General features: G+C 40.2%; 1 protein-coding gene and 1 pseudogene across 1 annotated transcript in view; both read left to right on the forward strand.

Moving 5' to 3' along the window:
* Positions 1–25,012, forward strand: part of BNC2 (basonuclin zinc finger protein 2) — a 460,343-nt gene that overhangs the window by 81,316 nt on the left and 354,015 nt on the right. The window lies entirely within an intron of this gene.
* Positions 6,333–24,284, forward strand: LOC116459100 (U6 snRNA-associated Sm-like protein LSm1; annotated as a pseudogene).

Genomic DNA, 25,012 nt, shown 5'->3' on the forward strand with positions numbered 1-25,012 from the left:
GACACCCTAACATCACAATTAAAAGAACTAGAAAAGCAAGAGCAAACACATTCAAAAGTTAGCAGAAGGCAAGAAATAACTAAGATCAGAGCAGAACTGAAGGAAATAGAGACATAAAAAACCCTTCAAAAAATTAATGAATCCAGGAGCTGGTTTTTTGAAAGGATCAACAAAATTGATAGACTGGTAGCAAGACTAATAAAGAAGAAAAGAGAGAAGAATCAAATAGACACAATAAAAAATGATAAAGGGGATATCACTACCGATCCCACAGAAATACAAACTACCATCAGAGAATACCACAAACATCTCTATGCAAATAAACTAGAAAATCTAGAAGAAATGGATAAATTCCTCGACACATACACCCTCCCAAGACTAAACCAGGAAGAAGTTGAATCTCTGAATAGACCAATAAATGACAGGCTCTGAAATTGTGGCAATAATCAATAGCTTACCAACCAAAAAGAGTCCAGGACCAGATGGATTCACAGCCGAATTCTACCAGAGGTACAAGGAGGAAGTGGTACCATTCCTTCTGAAACTATTCCAATCAATAGAAAAAGAGGGAATCCTCCCTAACTCATTTTATGAGGCCAGCATCATCCCGATACCAAAGCCTGTCAGGGACACAACCAAAAAAGAGAATTTTAGACCAATATCCTTAATGAACATCGATGCAAAAATCCTCGATAAAATACTGGCAAACCGAATCCAGCAGCACATCAAAAAGCTTATCCACCAAGATCAAGTGGGCTTCATCCCTGGGATGCAAGGCTGGTTCAACATATGCAAATCAGTAAATGTAATCCAGCATATAAACAAAAGACAAAAACTACACGATTATCTCAATAGATGCAGAAAAGGCCTTTGACAAAATTCAACCCTTCATGCTGAAAACTCTCAATAAATTAGGTATTGATGGGACATATCTCAAAATAATAAGAGCTATCTATGACAAACCCACAGCCAATATCATACTGAATGGGCAAAAACTGGAAGCATTCCCTTTGAAAACTGGCACAAGACAGGGATGCCCTCTCTCACCACTCCTATTCAACATAGTCTTGGAAGTTCTGGGCAGGGCAATTAGGCAGGAGAAGGAAATAAATGGTATTCAATTAGGAAAAGAGGAAGTCAAATTGTCCCTGTTTGTAGATGACATGATTGTATATTTAGAAAACCCCATTGTCTCAGCCCCAAATCTCCTTAAGCTGATAAGCAACTTCAACAAAGTCTCAGGATACAAAATCAATGTGCAAAAATCACAAGCATTCTTATACACCAATCACAGACAAACAGAGAGCCAAATCATGAGTGAACTCCCATTCACAATTGCTTCAAATAGAATAAAATACCTAGGAATCCAACTTACAAGGGATGTGAAGGACCTCTTCAAGGAGAACTACAAACCACTGCTCAATGAAATAAAAGAGGATACAAACAAATGGAAGAACATTCCATGCTCATGGGTAGGAAGAATCAATATCCTGAAAATGGCCATACTGCCCAAAGTAATTTATAGATTCAATGCCATCCCCATCAAGTTACCAATGACTGTCTTCACAGAATTGGAAAAAACTACTTTAAAGTTCATATGGAACCAAAAAAGAGCCCGCATCACCAAGTCAATCCTAAACCAAAAGAACAAAGCCGGAGGCATCACGCTACCTGACTTCAAACTATACTACAAGGCTACAGTAACCAAAACAGCATGGTACTGGTACCAAAACAGAGATATAGACCAATGGAACAGAACAGAGCCCTGAGAAATAATGCCGCATATCTACAACCATCTGATCTTTGACAAACTTGACAAAAACAAGCAATGGGGAAAGGATTCCCTATTTAATAAATGGTGCTGGGAAAACTGGCTAGTCATATGTAGAAAGCTGAAACTGGATCCCTTCCTTACACCTTATACAAAAATTAATTCAAGATGGATTAAAGACTTACATGTTAGACCTAAAACCATAAAAACCCTAGAAGAAAACCTAGGCATTACCATTCAGGACATAGGCATGGGCAAGAACTTCATGTCTAAAACACCAAAAGCAATGGCAACAAAAGCCAAAATTGACAAGTGGGATCTAATTAAACTAAAGAGCTTCTGCACAGCAAAAGAAACTACCATCAGAGTGAACAGGCAACCTACAAAATGGGAGAAAACTTTCGCAACCTACTCATCTGACAAAGGGCTAATATCCAGAATCTACAATGAACTCAAACAAATTTACAAGAAAAAAACAACCCCATCAAAATTAGGCAAAGGATATGAGCAGACACTTCTCAAAAGAAGACATTTATGTAGCCAAAAAACACATGAAAAAATGCTCATCATGACTGGCCATCAGAGAAATGCAAATCAAAACCACAATGAGATATCATCTCACACCAGTTAGAATAGCCATCATTAAAAAGTCAGGAAACAACAGGTGCTGGAGAGGATGTGGAGAAATAGGAACACCTTTACACTGTTGGTGGGAGTGTAAACTAGTTCAACCATTGTGGAAGTCAGTGTGGCGATTCCTCAGGGATCTAGAACTAGAAATACCATTTGACCCAGCCATCCCATTACTGGGTATATACCCAAAGGACTATAAATCATGCTGCTATAAAGACACATGTGCACGTATGTTTATTGCGGCACTATTCACAATAGCAAAGACTTGGAACCAACCCAAAAATCCAACAATGATAGACTGGATTAAGAAAATGTGGCACATATACACCATGGAATACTATGCAGCCATGAAAAATGATGAGTTCATGTCCTTTGTAGGGACATGGATGAAACTGGAAATCATCATTCTCAGTAAACCGTAGCAAGGACGAAAAACCAAACACCGCATGTTTTCACTCATAGGTGGGAATTGAACAATGGGGGAACATCACACTCCGGGGACTGTTTTGGGGTGGGGGGTGGGGGGGGCGGGGACAGCATTAGGAGATATACCTAATGCTAAATGACGAGTTAATGTGTATTTTCCTTTAGGGTGGTTGTGGGGATATGTGAAAATCTTTTGTAAATCCATATATATTTAATTTATTGACTAAGCTAATCTTGCCAAATTACCTAAATTAGAATGGAGGTGATTTGGCTAAAATCCCTGAGTTCACAGCCTAGAGCCAAATTGCATTTGTCCATTCTACTTGGAAGGGGGGACATCAAAGATATATGGTTTTAATCTTATTTTTGTGAGAGGCTGTGCCTACTCGAATCCCCATAGCTTCCATTAAAAAACTTGAAAATAGTTCATTTTCTCTTTCTAATTACTTGGCAGAAATTTAGAATAGAAAGAGAGAAACTAGTAACAACCAACTTTTCCTTCACACTTCCAGATCAACAAAAGGGATTCTTGGGTCCTAGAGACCAAAGAAAGAATCAGCAGGAATGCCCAGGGTGAATTGATGGATTGCAGAGCCTAGCTGGTAATTACTTTCACTGAGCTAAAACATTAATTTAATATATGGGATCACAGCCAGATGAAAATCAGAATTTGGATCTCTTCCTTTCCTGTCGACATCCCATACTTTCCTTCTGAAGGCAGTCTTCTCTTGGTGGGATAGGGCTGCTTTGTTTCCTGCGACATGGCATGGATTTTCGTGCCCCACACTGGTAGACTGGAGTTGTGTCATTGATTGCCCTGGGCAACTTTTGGTGGGGATAGGTGACTGCTTAGGTCAGCTGGCTTTCTAGGGTGGCAAGAAACCCCAGTTTCTTTTAAGACTTTTCAGCTGGATACCAGATATTGACAGACTCAATCTCATCTTGGTGTTGTAATTTTAAGTTGCCAAACTTTAGCTTTTGGACTTGTGTGACACTTACTAGAGGCATACCTAGCCTCCAGCTAGGTGATATTGTGTCATCCTTAAGAGGCCAACGAGGTTTCATTTTAAAAGCTATCTCATGTTGATTGTTAATCACTTCCTAGTGTGTTGTGCTGTGAAAGATGGTGAAGTCATAATGAGATTCACTGGCATGATTCTTTAGTGATGTGTGTTTGCCATGGATTGGGAGGGGCATATATGTATTTTCAGAGGGATGTCAAATCTATAGTACGGGGGAGCTCATTTAATCTACAGTGCCCCCAACCTCAACCTTTCTATTGTATAGTGGAGAAGTTGGATATCTAGAAAGATGAAGCTATTTCCAGCTTGTTAGAGCCAAGTGTGGACTTGAACTCAAGTTTTCTGAGTTCAACTTGCTTGTTACTTTTTGGGGATAATAGTAGTAGCTACCTTATGGGATTTAGAGAAGGTTAAGTAAAAAAAATCTGTATTAAGCATTAGGAATAATGACAGACACTGAGAAAGATGTAGTAAATGAAAGCTGCCGTTATTGTCATCATCATCATTTTTACTTTTGTCATTCCTGTTACACTTTATTACTTCCAACACCATATTTTGTAAGGTAGTCAGGTAGCTACCTTAACAAAAACTACCTTTTGTTTTGTGCCATATTGTAGAAGCCCCACTTTTGCTAACAAACGGAAGCAATTATTCAACTTGCAACGATTTAAGGAAAATTTGACAGTGTTTGACACTTGTATAGAGACCCACAAAAGGCATTAGTTGAAGATAATGAAATGGTAGTTAGCAATCCTAATTTTGAATTTTTGTACATTTGTGTGTGTGTTTATAGATTATGTTTCCCATTTATAAAGATTTGTCAAATATGATTCTACTCAAGTACATTCTCTTGAAACAGCAGGAATTCTATGGAATCATGATTTCTTTCTTTCTTTCTTTTTTTTTTTTTTTTTTTTGAGACGGAGTCTCACTCTGTCGACCAGCCTAGAGTGCAGTGACGTGATCTCGGCTCACTGCAAGCTCCGCCTCCTGGGTTCACGCCATTCTTCTGCCTCTCATGATTTCTTATTAAGCAGTCTCCTATACTTCCTTGCTTCCTGAGACTTCTTCATTAAATGTGTACTATTTCAACTATTTCAAATGTTTTAAATTTCCTAGTCCTGTCAGCACAGGGCTTTAAGTTGGAAGACATCGGTTGTGAAATCTATCAGGGTGTAGTTATTTAAAGGACCAGACTTTTGTGAAATTTTTAATTATATGGATTTTACTTATGCTATATTAATTGAAAAGAAATGGATGTAAAACTATATAAAGTACTTAAGAAAGAAGCCAAGTTAATTGTGCCTTGGTTAGATAGTGAATGGTTAATGCCATTTTGTGTCATACTGGCTCTGTCTCTGTTTTATGTACCTGCTGTCTCACCAACAGTGTTGCTTAGTAGAAAGAGTGTTGGCTTTGAAGTGAGATGGGTTTGGGGCTTCTCTCCATTGTGTTCATTTAAGAGCTTTGAGACTGCGTAAATTGTCTCTCTGAGCCTTAGTTCTCATTAGACTTGGATGTTCTCTCCTTTGCAACGTTTCTTTATCCTGAAAGTGGTTTGCTCTTGGAGGTGCTTAGTAAATGTTAGCTCTTTTTCTCTTCCTAACCATGACCTTTACCTCCCATCCTCTTTCCCTGGCATTCTGCAAGGATTAGTTCAGGGATTAAAGCAACTTGGAAACGTTTTAGTTTCATACTATCATTTTTAGTGGTTTGCCTTTTAAATCATCTCTTTACTGTAAAAGTCTTGGTTCCGATAAATCTCACACCCTTGGGAACCAAACTCATGACAATCATGAAGTGTCTTACTTCAAAGGATAAGAAAACCAAGCAAACCAAAATCATGATATCCTCTCTGGAGCAGTGTGTGTGAGCCTGGGATCAGCCTGGGAATGTTGGTTAATGGTGTCACCATCCTCCTCTCACTGGCAGTGATGTGGAGGGTGTGGAGAGGACATGGGCTGAGCTAGGGTTTATAATTGCATGGCCGTCTGGCCTTCCTTGAGCATTCTTTCCCTTCCAGGATTCCTGTAATTGTCATCAGATGGCTCAGTCTCCCAAATGTTTCCGGTATTGCAATGACTTCTGGAGTGTGTTTAAAAAAAAAAAAAAAAAAAAAAAAAAAGCCAGAATTAGCAGTTAGCAGTCATTTGTTTGTGTCAGTTCTGTTGTGTGTAGAGGCATGCAGATTGGGCATCTCTGGACTATAGAAAGACCAGTCAGATGTGGAGTTCTCCTTACTGTCTTGTGTTGAACCTTCCTACTTCCTTTGCTTATTCTTTTCCACCTACACTGCTTTAAAGGACTCCCTGAAAAAAAAGTGAGAAAAGATGCAGGCAGTGTTCCTATTTTCAACTCTAGTCAGCCTTCTTTTTAGTCTCATTATTCTGGAAACTTTAGAGGATTGCATCTTTCTTGGATCTGCTAAAGGCCTAGGGAGGTTGAGAGTTGGACTGGATAGTGAGTGAACCCTGCGAAGAATGATTCGAAGTCTTGGGCTGTTCGTGGGCATGGAGGAGGAGAGAGTATTTGTATTTTCCTTTATCATAAGCTTATTACTGAAGGCCCAAATATAGGAATATATTTTGCATGGGTTTTTTTTCCCCCCATCAGATAAGGTGTTGTAATTTGAGCCTGACACTTCTTTTTGAGGAAGAGGAAAATTGTCTAAATGAAAAAGGACAGCTAATTTTTTGAAAAACAGATCTGGAGTGATTGAGAGGTCTAAACCCCCGAAAGTGTAAAATTGAAGAGAACTAATACGGTTTATTTTGCTTCATGGTGTTAGCTGAGGAACTGTGTTTTTTAAAAGCCCCTTTTATTTACTGGCTCTTACTCACCTAACGAGTAAAGTATTATAGTTCATTGCATTCTGGTGCTTTTGTTTGTCAAATGGTGGAGTGTTTTTCTTAAGCTACAGGGACCCAGGCCTAGATGGTGATAATGACTATAGTGCATCTTTACAAAAAACAGCCCTTTTACAGTTGTCATATGGATCTTTTAGAATAATTGAGGTAAATTTTAATACCAACCCTGTTAATAATGATGTCTATCCCACCTCTCTCTTCCCAGGTGGCTGGGGGTGGGGGTTGGAAACAGGAGAGCCTTGGTCTTAATGAACAGACAGGAGATATCTCAAGATTAATGTGAAAAAAGCTCAGTCATGATAATTGCATTCCCCTCGGCAGTAATTGGTTTATGAGCAGTCATGTGATTAAGTTCTGACCAATACTTTGTAAGAGGAAGTCTGCTGGGGGACGGTAGTGAGAGTTTCCCATCTGGAATTTAAAACACATCACTGCTTGAAATGTGGCTGAGATGCTTACAGAGGCGATGGACCTTCTTGGTCAGCCTGAGGACAATACCTTGCAGTGAGAAAGGCAGAGCCATGTCACTGATACCCAGCACTGGGTGCTACCTCTCACTTCTTGTTTTATAACCTATAACTAAGTCACACAATCCACTGTATATCATTTAAATAATTTTCCGTTTCAAGATGTGAAAGGCAAGGCCCTGTGCGGTGGCTCAGGCCTGTAATCCCAGCACTTTGGGAGGCCAAGATGGGAGGATCACGAGGTCAGGAGATCGAGACCATCCTGGCTAACAGGGTGAAACCCCGTCTCTACTAAAAAAAACAAAAAACAAAAACAAAAAACTAGCTGGGCGTGGTGGCGGGCGCCTGCAGTCCCAGCTACTTGGGAGGCTGAGGCAGGAGAATGGCGTGAACCCGGCAGGCGGAGCTTGCAATGAGCCCAGATCATGCCACTGCACTCCAGCCTGGGGGACAGAGTGAGACTCCGTCTCAAAAAAAAAAAAAAAGATGTGAAAGGCAAGTACCCCTTTTGGTGGGATCAAAATCTAGAATTGGCCAGGCATAGTGGCACCCACCTGTAATCCCAGCCACTTGGGATGCTGCAGCAGGAGAATCCCTTGAGCCCAGGAGTTTGAGGCCAGCCTGGGTAATGATGTAGTGAGACCCTGTCAAAAAAAAAAAAAAAAGGACAAAAGAAAACTAGAATTGATCCTTCCCAAAGAAAATGTTCATTGGCTTGTAAAGTCATATCCTAACCATGTCATTCTCACCACTGGCAGAACCTTGATGAAAGGCGTGATGGGGTAAATACATTCGTGTTTGGTTTGTATGGTTTGTGTTAATTTAATTTGTTTCTGCTGTTTATAGTTGGATTTTCTTTGCTTAGGTAACTTATTTCGGCTTTGGATTGTTATGATTGATAATAAGAGAAAAAAGAGTGTAAAGTGTTGAGAAATAGTCTAAAGAAACGTTGTATTGTTGGAGCAGTTACTCAGTTTTCACAGTATTCCTTTGGGCAATTGGGTTTGTTTTGGTGTCTGACTTTGTTGACAATCCTGTTGTTATATTAAAGCTGTTTCTTGCAGTATATTTTCCCTTTTAGTTAAGAAAACTCACTTTATTTCCTAAGATGAATTATAATTAGGACTACTTGGTATTGAGAATCTTTTCTCACTTAATACCCCTAATGAGATACAAATGTTCTAAATGTATCCTTATGAGTAGATTATATTTAGAGAGGAATCCACTTATTTTAGTTAACTAATCCCTTTGCTTTTGTATCATACATCCTTATTAGGCTCTCACGTTCCTATTCCATATGGAATTCCTTGTGAAATCAGACTTCAGCAAACAATGTTATTAACTTTCAGGGTCAGTGTTCCCGAAAATGTCAATGAAGTTTGTTGGTTTTACATACCTTGTTTTTATAGCACTCCAGCTTTTTTATACACTTATGATAAATACGAATTCTTTTCCTCTTCTTGCAAAGTAAACTTTATTTCTTAGTTGGTTCCCCCCTGGTATTTATGCTTCTACTCACTAGAATTAAAGGAATTGAATGTGTTTGAACTATTCTTTTGGCCCCTTCTGCAGACTGGGAATGGTCTTTCTAGCTTCCCAGATCTCTGCATATTGTGCATCCTTGTTCTTTTGCCGGAAATCTGAAAATGTCCCAGCAGAACTAACTGGCAATGATCTTTGAATTATAGTGAATCAGATTTGCCTGCCTTCTAGGAGTCAATATTATACCCTTCTCAATGACTGTATCCTTCTTTCTGAGGAAAGCAGACAAGTTAGTGATGAAGTTTTGAAGAACTTCACTTACGGAGTTACACTTTCTGAGTTCAAATCCTGACTTCACTGCTTACGGGTTGCATGCTCTTGGACAAGTTATTTGACTTCTTTATGCTTTGGTATTCTGCAAAACGGGGATTATACTGCAACTGATCATGTAGGTTGTCATGAGGATTGTAAGTGAAAATTTGTAAAATGTTCTTAAAATAGTTCCTGGTGCATACTGAGTGTATAGTTGGTATGATGGTATCTGGTTGAATTGTTTTTGGAGGGTCAAGGTCTTGTTCTATCACCCAGCCTGGAGTACAGTGGCATGATCGTGGCTCCTTGCAACTTCCGTCTCTTGGGCTAAAGGGATCCCTCCACCTTTGCCTCCCAAGTAGTTGGGACTACAGGCACGAGCAACCACACCTAGCTAATTTTTGTATTTTGATAGAGATGGAGTTTTGCCATGCTGCCCAGGCTGGTCTCTAACTTCTGGGCTTAAGTGATCCACCTGCCTCGGCCTCCCAAAGTGCTGGGGTTACAGGTGTGAGCTGCCGTGCCCGGCCTCTAGTTGAATTTTTAAAAGTACTTTTTAATCTATTTTCTCTTTTGGTCCTCACACTCCCTGTGAAGAGGTAGTAGTATTACTTATTTTATAGGGCAAGTCATAGAAACACAGCGTCAGTATGTGACTTTGTTACTAGTAACAGTGTTCGAATTATAATCTAGATTTCTCCTCTCATCTGTTATAGTTGACTGTGAATTGGGTCTTTAGGAAGTTGCTGTGATTCTGTCATGTTATCAGTCAGAAGGTGTAATGGGAAGGGCATCAATCTCTGTTTCTTAAATTTGGCCCAGTGGTGAGCCAGTTCATTCTAAAATTATTTGTATAAGGTGTAAGGAAGGGATCCAGTTTCAGCTTTCTACATATGGCTAGCCAGTTTTCCCAGCACCATTTATTAAATAGGGAATCCTTTCCCCATTTCTTGTTTTTGTCAGGTTTGTCAAAGATCAAATAGTTGTAGATATGCGGCATCATTTCTGAGGGCTCTGTTCTGTTCCATTGATCTATATCTCTGTTGTGGTACCAGTACCATGCTGTTTTGGTTACTGTAGCCTTGTAGTATAGTTTGAAGTCAGGTAGCGTGATGCCTCCGGCTTTGTTTGTTTGGTTTAGGATTGACTTGGCGATGCAGGCTCTTTTTTGGTTCCATATGAACTTTAAGGTAGTTTTTTCCAATTCTGTGAAGAAAGTCATTGGTAGCTTGATGGGGATGGCATTGAATCTATAAATTACTTTGGGCAGTATGGCCATTTTCATGATATTGATTCTTCCAACCCATGAGCATAGAATGTTCTTCCATTTGTTTGTATCCTCTTTTATTTCATTGAGCAGTGGTTTGTAGTTCTCCTTGAAGAGGTCCTTCACATCCCTTGTAAGTTGGATTCCTAGGTATTTTATTCTCTTTGAAGCAATTGTGAATGGGAGTTCACTCATGATTTGGCTCTCTGTTTGTCTGTGATTGGTGTACAAGAATGCTTGTGATTTTTGTACATTGATTTTGTATCCTGAGACTTTGCTGAAGTTGCTAATCAGCTTAAGGAGATTTTGGGCTGAGACAATGGGATTTTCTAGATATACAATCATGTCATCTGCAAACAGGGACAGTTTGACTTCCTCTTTTCCTAATTGAATACCCTTTATTTCCTTCTCCTGCCTGATTGCTCTGGCCAGAACTTCCAGCACTATGTTGAATAGGAGCGGTGAGAGAGGGCATCCCTGTCTTGTGCCAGTTTTCAGAGGGAATGCTTCCAGTTTTTGCCCATTCAGTATGATATTGGCTGTGGGTTTGTCGTATATAGCTCTTATTATTTTGAGATACGTCCCATCAATACCTAATTTATTGAGAGTTTTTAGCATGAAGGGTTGTTGAATTTTGTCAAAAGCCTTTTCTGCATCTATTGAGATAATCATGTGGTTTTTGTCTTTGGTTCTGTTTATATGCTGGATTACATTTATTGATTTGCGTATGTTGAACCAGCCTTGCATCCCAGGGATGAAGCCCACTTGATCATGGTGTATAAGCTTTTTGATGTGCTGCTGGATTCGGTTTGCCAGTATTTTATTGAGGATTTTTGCATCATGCTGCTATAAAGACACATGCACACGTATGTTTATTGCGGCACTATTCACAATAGCAAAGACTTGGAACCAACCCAAATGTCCAACAACAATAGACTGGATTAAGAAAATGTGGCACATATACACCATGGAGTACTATGCAGCCATAAAAAATGATGAGTTCGTGTCCTTTGTAGGGACATGGATGAAACTGGAAAACATCATTCTCAGTAAACTATCGCAAGGACAAAAAACCAAACACCGCATGTTCTCACTCATAGGTGGGAATTGAACAATGAGAACTCATGGACACAGGAAGGGGAACATCACATCCGGGTACTGTTGTGGGGTGGGGGGTGGGGGGGGCGGGGACAGCATTAGGAGATATACCTAATGCTAAATGACGAGCTAATGGGTGCAGGAAATCAACATGGCACATGGATACATATGTAACAAACCTGCACATTGTGCACATGTACCCTAAAACCTAAAGTATAAAAAAAAAAAAATTATTTGTATTTGCTAAATGCAGATATTTTTCACTTTGCATGATTTTAATATACACAATTTTCAGTTGCCATGGTTAACTAAATAATACTAGTCCCTCAACACAGTCCAAGTTTCAGGTATCATGTTATATTAACTATAATTGTGGCTGGGCGCAGTGGCTCACGCCTGTAATCCTAGCACTTTGGGAGGCCGAGGCAGGCTGATCACGAGGTCAGGAGATCGAGACCATCCTGGCTAACACAGTGAAACCGCGTCTCTACTAAAAATACAAAAAATTAGCCAGGCATGGTGGCAGGCGCCTGTAGTCCCAGCTACTCGGGAGGCTGAGGCAGGAGAATGTTGTGAACCCGGGAGGCGGAGCTTACAGTGAGCCGAGATCACGCCACTGCACTCCAGCCTGAGCGACAGTGCGAGACTCTGTCTCAAAAAAAAAAAAAAAAACTATAAGTGTATAAAATCCCATACACTAGCACTTCCTGTTATTTTGTTCATCATTAGACAGCAAAGCATGTAGTCGTGTTGCCTCCTTGTGTCCCAGTGATAGACCCATGTAGCATTTCATAAAAATGGATAATTAAAGGGGGGAATTGTCAAACAAAAATCAAAGTGCATCAAATAAATGAAGTGTTAAAATTGGAGTAAAATTTTCGCTAATTGTAAACAGGATTCTAAAAAAAAAAAAAAAAAAAAAGCTGACCAAGGGAATGTCAACTCAGCCAGTGTTCTAGAGGCTCCATATATGCAGCTAGGAACACTTAATGAAGGATAACTAACTTATCAAAGTCAGTTATGAAGTGGTTGTGATGAAAAGGTTGAAGATGTAACAGAGGAAAGATGCTGGCAAAAAAAAGCATATGAAAGGAACTCTCACAGAGACTGTATAACTGTGAAAACACAAAGGATAAAATGTTGGAAGCAAGTCTGAACTTAGAAAGTATACCTGTCTACCAAGGCATGGAAAGATGCTTGTTTAGAATTGTAAATTAGCAATGAGAATAAGGCATTCCCGTTGAAACTACTATTGACACAGTTTTTTATAAATAAATAAAACAATTCTCAGAGTTTCTGATGTTTTAGAGTACTAAATAAATATACTTTTCATTTTCCTACACATTTATAGCTGATAGTAAGACAGTTTTGACAAAAAAATTAAAGGTCTTAGAACAATAATAATATTTCTGTTGATTATTAAAATCATTTCATGGCCAGGTATGGTGGCTCATGCCTGTAATCCCAGCACTTTGGGAGGCCAAGGCGGGCAGATCACGAGGTCAGGAGATCGAGACCATCCTGGCTAACATGGTGAAACCCCGTCTCTACTAAAAATACAAAAAAATTAGCCGGGCGTGGTGGCGGGCACCTATGGTCCCAGCTACTTGTGAGGCTGAGGCAGGAGAATTGCATGAACCTGGGAGGCGGAGCTTGCAGTGAGCCGAGATCACCCCACTGCACTCCAGCCTGGGTGACAGAGCGAGACTCTGTCTCAAAAAAAAAAAAAAAAAAAAAAAAAAATCATTTCACATGATTTCAGTGTGCATGATGACTTTTGTGGTATTGCATTATCATGTAAAGTGAGGGCTACCTGTATTTATCGAGCCAAGTAGGCACTCTTGTAAGTGATGAGGATATACCAACAAAGTAGACAGGCCAAACCTGCCTTTAAGAAACATTTATTCCAATAAAGCCTTATTGAGTGTCTGCAGTGTGCCACGCAGCATATACACATGTGAATGAATAGTAGTTCGTTTCTCAGAGAATTTGGATCTTAGTTGACTGGTGAGAGACAAGACCATTATACTATAACGTATGCCTATAACATGTATAATACATTTCTGTGAATGAAATAATAATGAAACACCAGGCATTATAAGAGCCAGGAGGACACCTATCAAACACATAGCCTGAGTGTATGAGAGGTGGGAGAGGCAGGGAGACATGCCTGGAGGACTTAGGAATTAATCTGGAAAAGCTGCGTTGAAGAAGGGTACGGTGATGAGATGCTTCTGCATGGAAAGCACAGGACATTTTAAAAAGTTGAGTGTTGTTGAAGTGTGTAGGGTAAGATATGGGCCAGATCAGGAATGCCATGGAACTTGTAGGCAATGGGGAGGGTCTGTAGGGTTTTCCCCTAGTTTCTTTTAAATTAAGGTATAATTTATACACAGTAAAATGGGCCCATTTTATTATATTGTTTGGTGTGCTTGATATAAGTGCCATGGCCACCATGACAATCAAGACAAAGAACATTTATATTACTCCCTAAAATCCCTCAGTGCTCTTGAGTGACTAACTCCTCCCACCCCCAGTCCCTAGCAACCACTGATGTTTTCTGCTCCTATAGTTTTGTCTTTCCCAAAATGTCATATAAATGGACTCATGCAGTATGTAGTCCTTTAATTCTGTCTCTTTCCTTTAGCATAATACTTCTGAGATTGATCCATGTTGTTGCATGTAAGAACCTTTGGGTTTTAAGCAGAATTATCTGTGAGATTTGTTTGGAGGATGGATTTGAGAGGAGCAAGACTAGAGACTTTAATTGTATTACAATTTAACCAGGTGCTAATAGAGTAGAGGGAATAGAGATGTCAAGGAGGAGCTTGGTTTGAGGTAGGAGGTGGAATTCGTTTCAACTAAGGTGGGGAATCTAGAAGGAAAGACAGGTGGGAAAGAGGAGGCCCTGCATATTGGACATGTTGAGGCTGAGGAGTGTGGTATTGTCCTACAAGTCAACCTTGGCAGGGTGTGAGGCATATGAAGGAGTTGCTTTCTCTTCTTCCTTATCCTCTGAGCTTTGCCAGGATCAAATTTGCTAGGCACTGATCTTGTTAATTAAAGGGCTCCCTTTTCTCTATCCTACCACATCACCACCAAGAATTTGCTCCCAAGGCCTTCCTTTGGATTGTGGACTGTCATTGAATCAACTTGTCATGTTTAAAAGGAATGACTTCTTTTTTTTTTTTTTTTTGAGAAGGAGTGTTCCTCTGTCGCCCAGGCTGGAGTGCAGCGGTGTCATCTCGGCTCACTGCAAGCTCCGCCTCCTGGGTTCATGCCATTCTCTTGCCTCAGCCTCCCGAGTAGCTGGGATTACAGGCGCCTACCACCACGCCCAGCTAATTTTTTGTATTTTTAGTAGAGACAGGGTTTCACCATGTTAGCCAGGATGGTCTTGATCTCCCGACCTCGTGATTCGCCCACCTTGGCCTCCCAAAGTGCTGGGATTACAGGCGTGAGTCACCGCGCCCATGCCCAGGAATGACCTCTTTATGGAGTATCATCAGCCAAGTCAGTTCGTCTGCGGTTACCCATTGTTTTTCATTGGTAACGTAAAAATATCTGCAGAGATAGCTATTATTTGCTTGGTCCATGGAACTGGAAGTCAGAGAGTTCAGTTGTCACAAATCCAGGCTGGGGATTCTCTTCTGTAAAGATCCTGGACATCCTTTCCACCAGAAGGAGTTTTCTGGAACTGTATGTTTGAGGGTACTACATTTGAACCAGTTTGAACCAAATGTGATGGAATTAGTGATGAAGGGACACAATATTACCCATATTTAGGATGTGGCTGACTCATCTTTTGTGCTATGATTCAGTGATTCTAATTCAATAAGGGTTCTGAAGCTGCATCCTGGCTAAGGAAATAATTCTGTGCTTGATTAATATTGTCTAAGGGCAGGGCGCATTAGCTCATGCCTCTAATCCTAGCACTTTGGGATGCTGAACCAGGAGGATCACCTGAAGCAAGAAGTTTGAGACCAGCCCGGGCAACAAAGTGAGACCCTCGTCTCTACAAAGAAGAAAGAAAATATTGTCTACCTCTTGCCTAGGAGGGGAAGCACTGTAGGAAGCAGTGGCCAGAGTAGTTACCCTCTTTAGGTGATTCACCACAAAAATATACTCAAAAGGTACCAGATATAGAATAAGCCCACTACCATAACTTTAGCTAACAGATCATTTCATCATCAGGATAGCTCCATGATGTAAAGCATGTTATTCTTGTTTCTTACAAGTGAGGAAATTGAGGCACAAAGAGGTCAAGTAACTTGCCCAATGACAGACAGCTAATTCTGGCAGAGCTGGGATTTAAACTCAGGCAGTGTGGCTCCAGAGTCCATACTCTTTCATGCACATCATGTTGTTTTCATAATTCTAGAATGCTAGCACCAGGCTGACTTAGGAAAATTATTTTGTTTCCCCATTCTTCATTTTACAGCTAATAGGAGTAAGGTCTAGAGAGGGCTCTGAGATGACTCACTCAAGATCACAGGTGATGGTGGAGGGAGAACTAGTTTCCCCCTGCCCAGGGCTTATGTCACTCTTGGAAGTTTTGTACCTTTGTCTTGGTTGCTTGTCAGTTTCACGTCAGTGAAGAGAGATGTTGCTGGAGTAGGCAGACTGGAAAAATTGGTGTTTAATTCCATTCTGTACTTTGGCCTCAGCTCTCTCTTGCCTGGGAATGTACTAATTGGCTCTCTTCTTGTCCCCTCTGCCATTTATTATTTTCAAGGGAGCCTGGAATCACTGTTACTCGTCTCTAGCCTGCCCTGTTTAATCACTGATTGTCAGATCTTTTGCTCTTTCCAGTCCCTTCCCACTAACAAGTAGGAGAGGGGAGAATCTGCCCAACCACGTGGGTTTGGGCACGTGTTCACATTGCCATTTGTTTTTGTCAAGTTTTTGTGTATTCTTATTTTTGCATACTTTTTTTTTTTTAGACAGCATCTGGCTCTGTTGCCCAGGCTGGAGTGCACTGGCGCGATCTCGGCTCACTGCAAGCTCCACCTCCCGGGTTCACGCCATTCTCCTGCCTCAGCCTCCTGAGTAGCTGGGATTACAGGCGCCCACCACCATGCCCAGCTAATTTTTTGTATTTTTAGTAGAGACGGGGTTTCACCATGTTAGCCAGGATGGTCTCGATCTCCTGACCTCGTGATCCGCCCGCCTCGGCCTCCCAAAGTGCTGGGATTACAGGCTTGAGCCACCGCGCCTGGCCTTCACTTATATTTTCATTGGTAATTTTAACTGTTTGGGTGCTGTCCAGGAAAGTTTACTGCTGCTTCTCACAAGGGAAGGTGTCTGTGGTTCCCGAGACTACTCTCTTCCTACCTTCCTTTCAGCTTCCTCAGAGGACCAGCGAGCTCCAGTTCTTCTAAATAGGTGCAGAGGCCCAGAGGTGGATTTTCCTTCAAGGCCCTGGGAAAAGGCCCCCGCAATGTGTTCACATTGCCATTTGTTTTTGTCGAGTTTTTGTGTATTCTTATTTTTGCATACTTTTTTTTTTTTTAGACAGCATCTGGCTCTGTTGCCCAGGCTGGAGTGCAGTGGTACAAGCTTGGTTCACTGATTTACTCAAGAATGGCTGTGCCCAGCCTGCATCCATTCTTTTGTAAATAAATACATAGGCTGGGCATGGTGGCTCATCCCAGCACTTTGGGAGGTCGAGGTGGGCGGATCACCTGAGGTCAGGAGTTTGAGACCAGCTTGGCCAACATGGTAAAACCTCGTCTCTAGTAAAAAAAAAAAAAAAAAAAAAAAAGGCCGGGTGTAGTGGTACAGGACTGTAGTCCCAGCAAGTCAGGAGGCTGAGGCAGGAGAAGTGCTTGAACCTGGGAGGTGGCGGTTGCAGTTAGGCAATAACGAGCCACTGTGCTCCAACCTGGGTGGCAGAGCAAAACTCAGTCTCAACTAAAAAAAAAAAAGAAATACATAGCAAGAATTTCCATCACCTTAAGTAGTCACCTGATCCCCTTACTTTCCCCGTGGCCTCAGTTTTTGCAGTGGTGATATCTGTGAAATGGAGAACAACTGTTCATCCACACTATTAAACAGGAGGTGAAGGCCCTCGCATAAACCTGCCCAGTGGGATACTTTAAGGCTTGGGCAGTCTTGTCTTGCACTGCAATGACAGCATAAATGTGGACCCATATTAACCTTGCCTGGTGGGTAGTTGGGTTCAGCACAGGTGGGTTTAAAGTTCCCGTTCTTCTCTACAAAGTGCAAACACATTCTCTTTCCAGAAGGTACACTGGAAGCTGTCTTTATAAAATGCTTTGTAGCATAAGCACATACAGAGAATACTGTATTAATACTGTATTAATCAGCCTCTATAAGTGTCCATTCTCTGGGTCTCATAGGCTGAAAAACTTGAATGATCGTCATCTTATTTATTCTTCCACTCTTGTCATTTACCAAGTCCTGGAAGTAGATTGTTTTAGTTTGCATTGCCTTCTGGAACAGTCCCCTCCTTAAAAGAAAAAGTCTCATTATTTTTGCTCCACAGTTGGAGGGCAGGGAAGTGGTTTATACTGTGAGTTCACATCACTCTTTTACTCCTTTTCATTCCCACTGACCTACTATAGGCTTGTTGTAGTACCTGCCCACTTCACCTTTAGACTTTCTCTGGGATACTCTAGTCATTGAGATTAGAGGCTTTTAAAAACACCTCTGACTTTGTCAGTGCTGAGCCCCAAAACTTCATTTATTGCAGACTCTCTGTATTCGGAAGTAAGCCCTTACCTGTGTGCTCAGTATCCGTCCTTGAGTGTAGGCTTGCTTACCTTTCTCCCTCCATCTCTTTCCGACACTCTTTTGATATTGTGTCCTATCCATATTGTTTCCCAGGAATACCTCTTATTTTGCAGTCTTTTTCTTAAGGCACTTATTACTTTGTCCCTTGTGGGACAATTATTTGTACATTTGTATAGTGCTCCAAACTAGATTTAGAAATTCTTGAAAATACTTTATTTACTTTTAGTAGTGGTAGTATAGTAGTAGTAGTGGTAAGTAGTTAAAAAGTAGCACCAGTCTACTGCAAAGACCTTAGGGCAGCATCCCCTGAATACTCTGAACCCTAATTATCTGTTTGCACAGCTGTCTTCCCTGCCACATTGTGAGCAACTCCGGGACTGGGACTGTGCTCCCAGAATCTCCAGTGCTACAGCAGTGGGGTAGGAAAGTCTCTTTGACTAAAAAGATAGTCACGTTTGTTTCTTATTCATGTAATGCTTTCCTCCATTCCTTGAATAGGAATTTTTTTTCTTGTTTTAACCAGAAATTTAGCCTTTTTCCCAAATTCACTGGAAAAATCAGATGCTATTCCACTGTTAATTGAGGTGTCACTAATTACTTTGCTTGAAATTTTGATTATTCTAAAATCTTCCAACATTTTAATATATGTATCAAAATATTTTAAAAATATAAAAGAATTTTAAAACTTATATATGGAAAATTTACCAATAACACTTTTGGCTAATTGGGTTGTCAGTTAGCCAAAGGTTAGGGATGATTGATCTAGTTTAAATACAGCTTTGAGATTTCATTGGAATTACTTAAAAAAAAAACAAAAAACATTTCTAGACAGCATGGAAGAAAGGTGAATATAATAGTGGTTTAAATGAAGTAGAGGTTTAATTTGTGAATTAATTTTTGAGACTGTTATAGAGATACTGTGATCAAGTGCTAAGTCAATAATGTAAAGCAGTGCATATCATTTGAAGCTTTTATCAGCTGTTCCCAAATATATCTTAAAGCTAAATCAATATTAAAACTGTCCTAAATAGTAAAATTGTTTAATCATTAGACAACCTGAGCTTTATGTAAATTTGTAGACTCTTGAAACTTGTCGTATGCAGAAGAGTAAGCGTAGCTATAACATAAGCATAAACCATTATGATTTGCATAATTTATCTCTTCAGCATAAATATTGTACTTGTAGAGTAACAATTTTGTCCTGGAAATCAGATTTTGGTTGTCTGAGTATTTGTGGGACTGGAGGAGGTTTTAGGTTTATGTTTGTGTTTAGATTAAATTTGAATGGTAAGTTAAGATTTATGGTGAGCAGTGTGCAGAATGTTTTATTTACTTTTTCAAAGCTTATGAATAAAAGCAACATCTGAATCTGATCTTTGGGAACCAAGTTCAGGAAATGTGGTATAATCTATTTTAATTGTCTCCCTTAATTTCAACTTACTTCTGTTTGTTTGCAAATTGTGTATTTAAGACATTAACATATTTAATACCCTGTTATTGGATATATTTAACTTTCTACTAGCTTCATGCTTTCAGAGTTTTGAACTCTGAAAACACAAGCAGCATTAAGACCTGTCTTTTGCTTAAAGTACTGAGTGATTACACTCCAATGTTTTCATTATATGAAACACCCTTGCTTTACTTAAGAGTTAAGTGCTTCTAAGGATTAGGCATGCTTAGCTTCTAAGGTAGACTATTCACTTACTCACTCATTCATTAATACATTCACTTTTTCCAAAAATGAATATTCCATGTTCATACTATGTGCTAGGAATAATAGTGGATATAGTAGTGAACAAAAGGGAGACATTTCTGGCCTTCAGAGTATCTTAGAGTCTGATAGGGGAGGAGAATATGAACCCAGGCAACCACAGTACCATGTACTATGATAAATGGTGTGGAACCCTTAAGCCCAGAGTTCCATCGGCACATATGTGAGTGGTGCCCAAAGACTTCCTGGAGGAAGTGACACCTCTGCCTCTTTATTCTTCAGAGTCAGCCAGAGGAAGGGGTCTAGGAAGGGTTGCTACAAATGCTCCTGGCACAAAGAACAACATTGGTAAAAGTCCAGAGAAAATAGAGAAGTCAGCACATTAGACTAGGCAACTAGAACTCAAATAAGTAGAACTCTCATTTTGGCTCAGAAAAATTTTCCTCTGCATTTTACTTGATGAGGAGATGAAAAATGATACAAACTTACTGATTTCTTACCCCGACAGAAATACTCATTTATTCTAAAAAAATTTAATTATATAAAATTATTATTATTATTATCATTATTATTATTTTTTCGAGACCGAGTCTCGCTCCGTCGCCAGGCTTGGAGTGCAGTGGCACAGTCTCGGCTGACTGAAACCTCTGCCTCCCGGGTTCAAGCGATTCTCCTGCCTCAGCCTCCTGAGTAGCTGGGACTACAGGTGCACGCCACCAGGCCCAGATAATTTTTGTATTTTTAGTAGAGATGGGGTTTCCCCATGTTTGCCAGGCTGGTCTCGATATCCTGACCTCATGTTTCGCCCCCCTCGGCCTCCCCAAGTGTTGAGATTACAGGCGTGAGCCACCACGCCCGGCCTATACAAAATTATTAAAAGTTGAAAGTCATAATAATATTATATAGATAATTTTACTTGTCATTTTGTAACTATCCTTACCAGTTTTCTCCTTTCCATCTTTGGTTTTATAAAATTGAGATGATATCAAATATGCTATTTTGTAACTGATATTTTACAGTTAACATAAAAAGCACATTACTTGTGTTCATATCATTGGAAATATTTGTAAAATATCAATTTTAATGGCTGTATAGTATTCTATCATCAACTATTATTCATTTATACATCATTTATTATATATTTTCCAATATACTTATATTGGAAAAGTAGATTGTTTCTAACTTCTTGCAGTTTTAAATATGGCTGCCACGAATGTGTGTGTATTGAAACATTTAATTAAATCTTTCATATTTCCTTTCAACACTTTGGGAGGCCAGGGCGGGCGGATTGCCTGAGCTCAGGAGTTCGGGACCAGCATGGGCAACACGGCAAAACTCTGTCTCTACTAAAATACAAAAAACTAGCTGTGCCTGGTGGCTTGTGCCTGTAGTCCCAGCTGCTCCGGTGGATGAGGCAGGAGAATTGTTTGAATCTGGTAGGTGGAGGTTGCAGTGAGCCACGATCGCGCCACTGCACTCCAGCCTGGGCAACAGAGCAAGACTCCGTCTCAAAAAAAAAAAAAAAACAAAAAACAAACAAACAAAAAAACTATATATATATATATAAAGATACAGCCTTTCTTCTATGCCCCTGCTTTTTTTTGTAGATATGCATTGTCTGCCACCTGCTTCCAATATCAGTCCAGCCCTGATAACATGAGGTCTTGAATCCAGATCTTCAGACCTTCGGCACATATTTGAAAATGAATCTTTATTGTATCTGTTCAAGTAAAAGCATATCAGTAAACAAAGTGTTATGTGGCTGGACACAAAACTGAAGGGTAATGTTGTTTTGCATTAATAAAAACATGAAACAATTAGATCCCATTTTTTTAGAGTGCCCACTCTAAAAAAAAGAAGTCCCTGGTTAAAGCATTTTATCTGGAGATGGCTTCTCTCTCTCTTTTTTTTTTTTTTTTAAACAAAGGAATTATATCTTATAGAGAATGTTCTTTAAGTGCATGATTAAGTACTCTTTTTGGTTAGTGAATTGGAATAGATCTATTATTAAATAAATACCTCTGTAGAGTTAAGAATCACAAGAAAACTGGAATTGTTTCTTAGGTGAACATTTTTTTTCTTAAAGATGTCAAGGATGTTTCCCACATAACAAGGTATTCTGTCTTAATACTAGAAGCCACTTGGTTTACAGGGGTTTTATTTTTTGCAGATGTTTTGCTTTTCTGGGGCTGAAGTCCTGTTGTTTTCATCTGTTTATCCTGTGTTTCCCTTACTGTCTAGTACATCATAGATAATCAATAAGTATAAAAAAACCCTAATACTTTTTAAAAAGCTTTATTGAAATGTAATTCACATAATATACATTTCACCTACTTAAGATTTTTTTTTTTTTTAAGGCGGAGTCTTGCCCTGTCGCCAGGCTGGAGTGTAGTGGTGTGATCTTGGCTCACTGCAACCTCCACCTCCTGGGTTCAGGCGATTCCCTTGCCTCAGCCTCCTGAGTAGCTGGGACTACTGGCGCCTGCCACCACACCTGGTTAGTTTTTTGTATTTTTAGTGGAGACGGGGTTTCACTGTGTAAGCCAGGATGGTCTTGATCTCCTGACCTCGTGATCCGCCCGCCTCGGCCTCCCAAAGGGGTGGGATTACAGGCGTGAGCCACCGTGTCCGGCCCCTAACAGTTCTTATGAAATAATTTCCCTGAGGTTTGATGATAGATTCAATTCAAATTTGCTCCTCATATTTTTCACAGGTCTTTTGAATATTACAACTCATGTGGCAGAATGTCCCTGTTTCTCTCCTTTTTGCTCTTCATCTGGTACTAGTTTTCTAATCTGTTCATACCCCGACATCCATTTACCTTGGCTAAGACTCTTCTTGCCTTTGTCTGCCCCAAACCACTGTCCTATCGTTTATTTATTTATTTACTTTTATTTTTTAATTAATTATTATTTTTTTTGAGACAGGAGTCTCACTCTGTCATCCAGGCTGGAGTGTAGTGGCGCCATCTCGGCTCACTGCAACCTCTGCCTCCTAGGTTCAAGTGATTCTCTTGCCTCAACCTCCTGAGTAGCTGGGATTATAGGCGTGTGCCACCATGCCCAGCTAATTTTTGTTTTTTTAGTAGAGATGGGATTTCGCCATGTTGACCAGGCTAGTCTCGAACTCCTGACCTCAGGTGATCCACCCACTTTGGCCTCCCAAAGTGCTGGAATTACAGGTGTGAGCCACCATGCCTGGCTGCCAGTGTCCTATCTTTTAAATAATGATTCCTTCATATTAGTTTCTTTCAATTGACCCTTATTATTAACTTCATTAATTTGTTTCCTTTATGTTGCCCATCACATCACCTCAAATTTGGAATTACTTAAGGGTTTAATTTTATTAATTATTCTGAAAGAGAGTGCTTGCTTTCTTCCAAATAACAGAATTAGTGGAGTGGTTTATACTGTGCATTATAATTAAAATTACGTCTTTACAATTAATTGGCTGTTGCTCTAAATTGGGATATTTCTGAAGTTATTTTAAATCCAGGACTGTTTTTCTTTCCTTTGTGTCTATTTCTTGCCTACAGCTAGTTGATTATATCCTTAAGGAGTACTAGCCATTTTAAATAATTTTAATATAAATTTAAATAAATCACAGTGGCTGGGTACGGTGGGTCACACCCGTAATCCTAGCACTTTGGAGGCCGAGGTGGGCAGATTGCCTGAGCTCAGAAGTTCGAGACCATCCTGGGCAACATGGTGAAACCCCGCCTCTACTAAGAATACAAAAATAGCAGGGCATGATGGTGGGCTTCTGTAATCCCAGCTACTTGGGAGGCTGAGAGAGGAGAATCGCTTGAACCCAGGAGGCGAAGGTTGCAGTGAGCCGAGATGGTTCCATTGCACTCCAGCCTGGGCGACAAGAGCGAAACTCCTTCTTAAAAAAATATAAGTAAGTAAATCATGGTGTATATTCTAAAGCCATAGTTATAAACTTGAGGGGTAGGTAATATGGAGGAGTTTCCAGCAGGTCCCCGTGGCTGAAAGTCAGCGTAGAAGTGCCTGTCCTGGTTGGGGTTCCACTTCTGGTCTCAGTCCTGCTGAGGCAGCGACTGCATTGGGCAGGTAGGTTTTGGTTTTGGACACGGTGGCCCACCGCCGCTGTACATTGCAGGATTATCTCAGTTCAAAATGAACTGATTGCTGAGCTCCTCTGCAGCCTTCGTGTTGCAAGGACTCCAGTTTGTGGAGGCCCAGCCCCACCAGCCTCATTGAGGACACTGACAAAAAATACTTGGTCTTGCTTCAAGATGGAAGGACACTTAATAGACTTAAGAAGCATTGATCAATTTGGACTTGGAAAATGAGAGTGACACACCCCTCCAGCAAGTATCCATTGAAGAAATCCTAGAAGACCAAAGGGTGGACCAGCAGACCAGGCTGGAAGCAGAAGAACTGAAAGTTCAGGCCCACTGGGATCAAGGTCTTTCCATTCCTTGAGCAGATACTCTTGATGAGTATTAAGTCCTCTGCTCAGAAGCTATTGCTCTTGAAGAGTAAGGGCTGTCACTGAATGAAACTGATACCCTGGTCACCTCACACATTTGACCAGAGACTGTAGTGTTTCTGAAAAATCATTTTTAGTTTTAATTCTAACACACATACAACATGAATAAATCATGTGATTTTTTTTTTTTTTAATAACAAAATCAGTGTTTAAAGAAACAGTGGTATGGACTCCTTCACTGTAGAGCCAGCAGCTACTTCTGTATATTGCTCTTCTTATCCCAAGTTAGAGTTTATAGGCGACATTCTTCATTTATTTATAAATAAAATATAAATCTCAAAAGATGCCATGAATCTCAAAAAGCGATTAAACTTGAGCATGCATCAATATCACTTGCTTGTCTTGTGTAATCACAGATTGCTGGGCCCCTATCCCCAGGTCTTTTGATTCTGTAGTGATCAGGGCCTGATAATTTGCATTCCTGACAAGTTCCTGGATGATGCTGTTGCTGCTACTTGTGAGACACTACTTTGAAAACAACTGTTCTAAAGGAACCTAGAAATAATGTTTGGATTATCTGTATTCCTTGTAATTACATGTATTTTTTATCTTTACTGTTGTATATGACAGATATAACAGCATATTTTAGTAAAAGCAAAAACAAATAAAAAACGCTTCATTGGCAAAATACAAGAGGGTCACTGGATAACAGATACACAGTCTTTTGTGGGATAGGCCAGCAGAT

This window comes from Hylobates moloch, unplaced genomic scaffold, assembly GCF_009828535.3.
Source record: "Hylobates moloch isolate HMO894 unplaced genomic scaffold, HMol_V3 SCAFFOLD_19, whole genome shotgun sequence".
NCBI lineage: Eukaryota > Metazoa > Chordata > Mammalia > Primates > Hylobatidae > Hylobates > Hylobates moloch.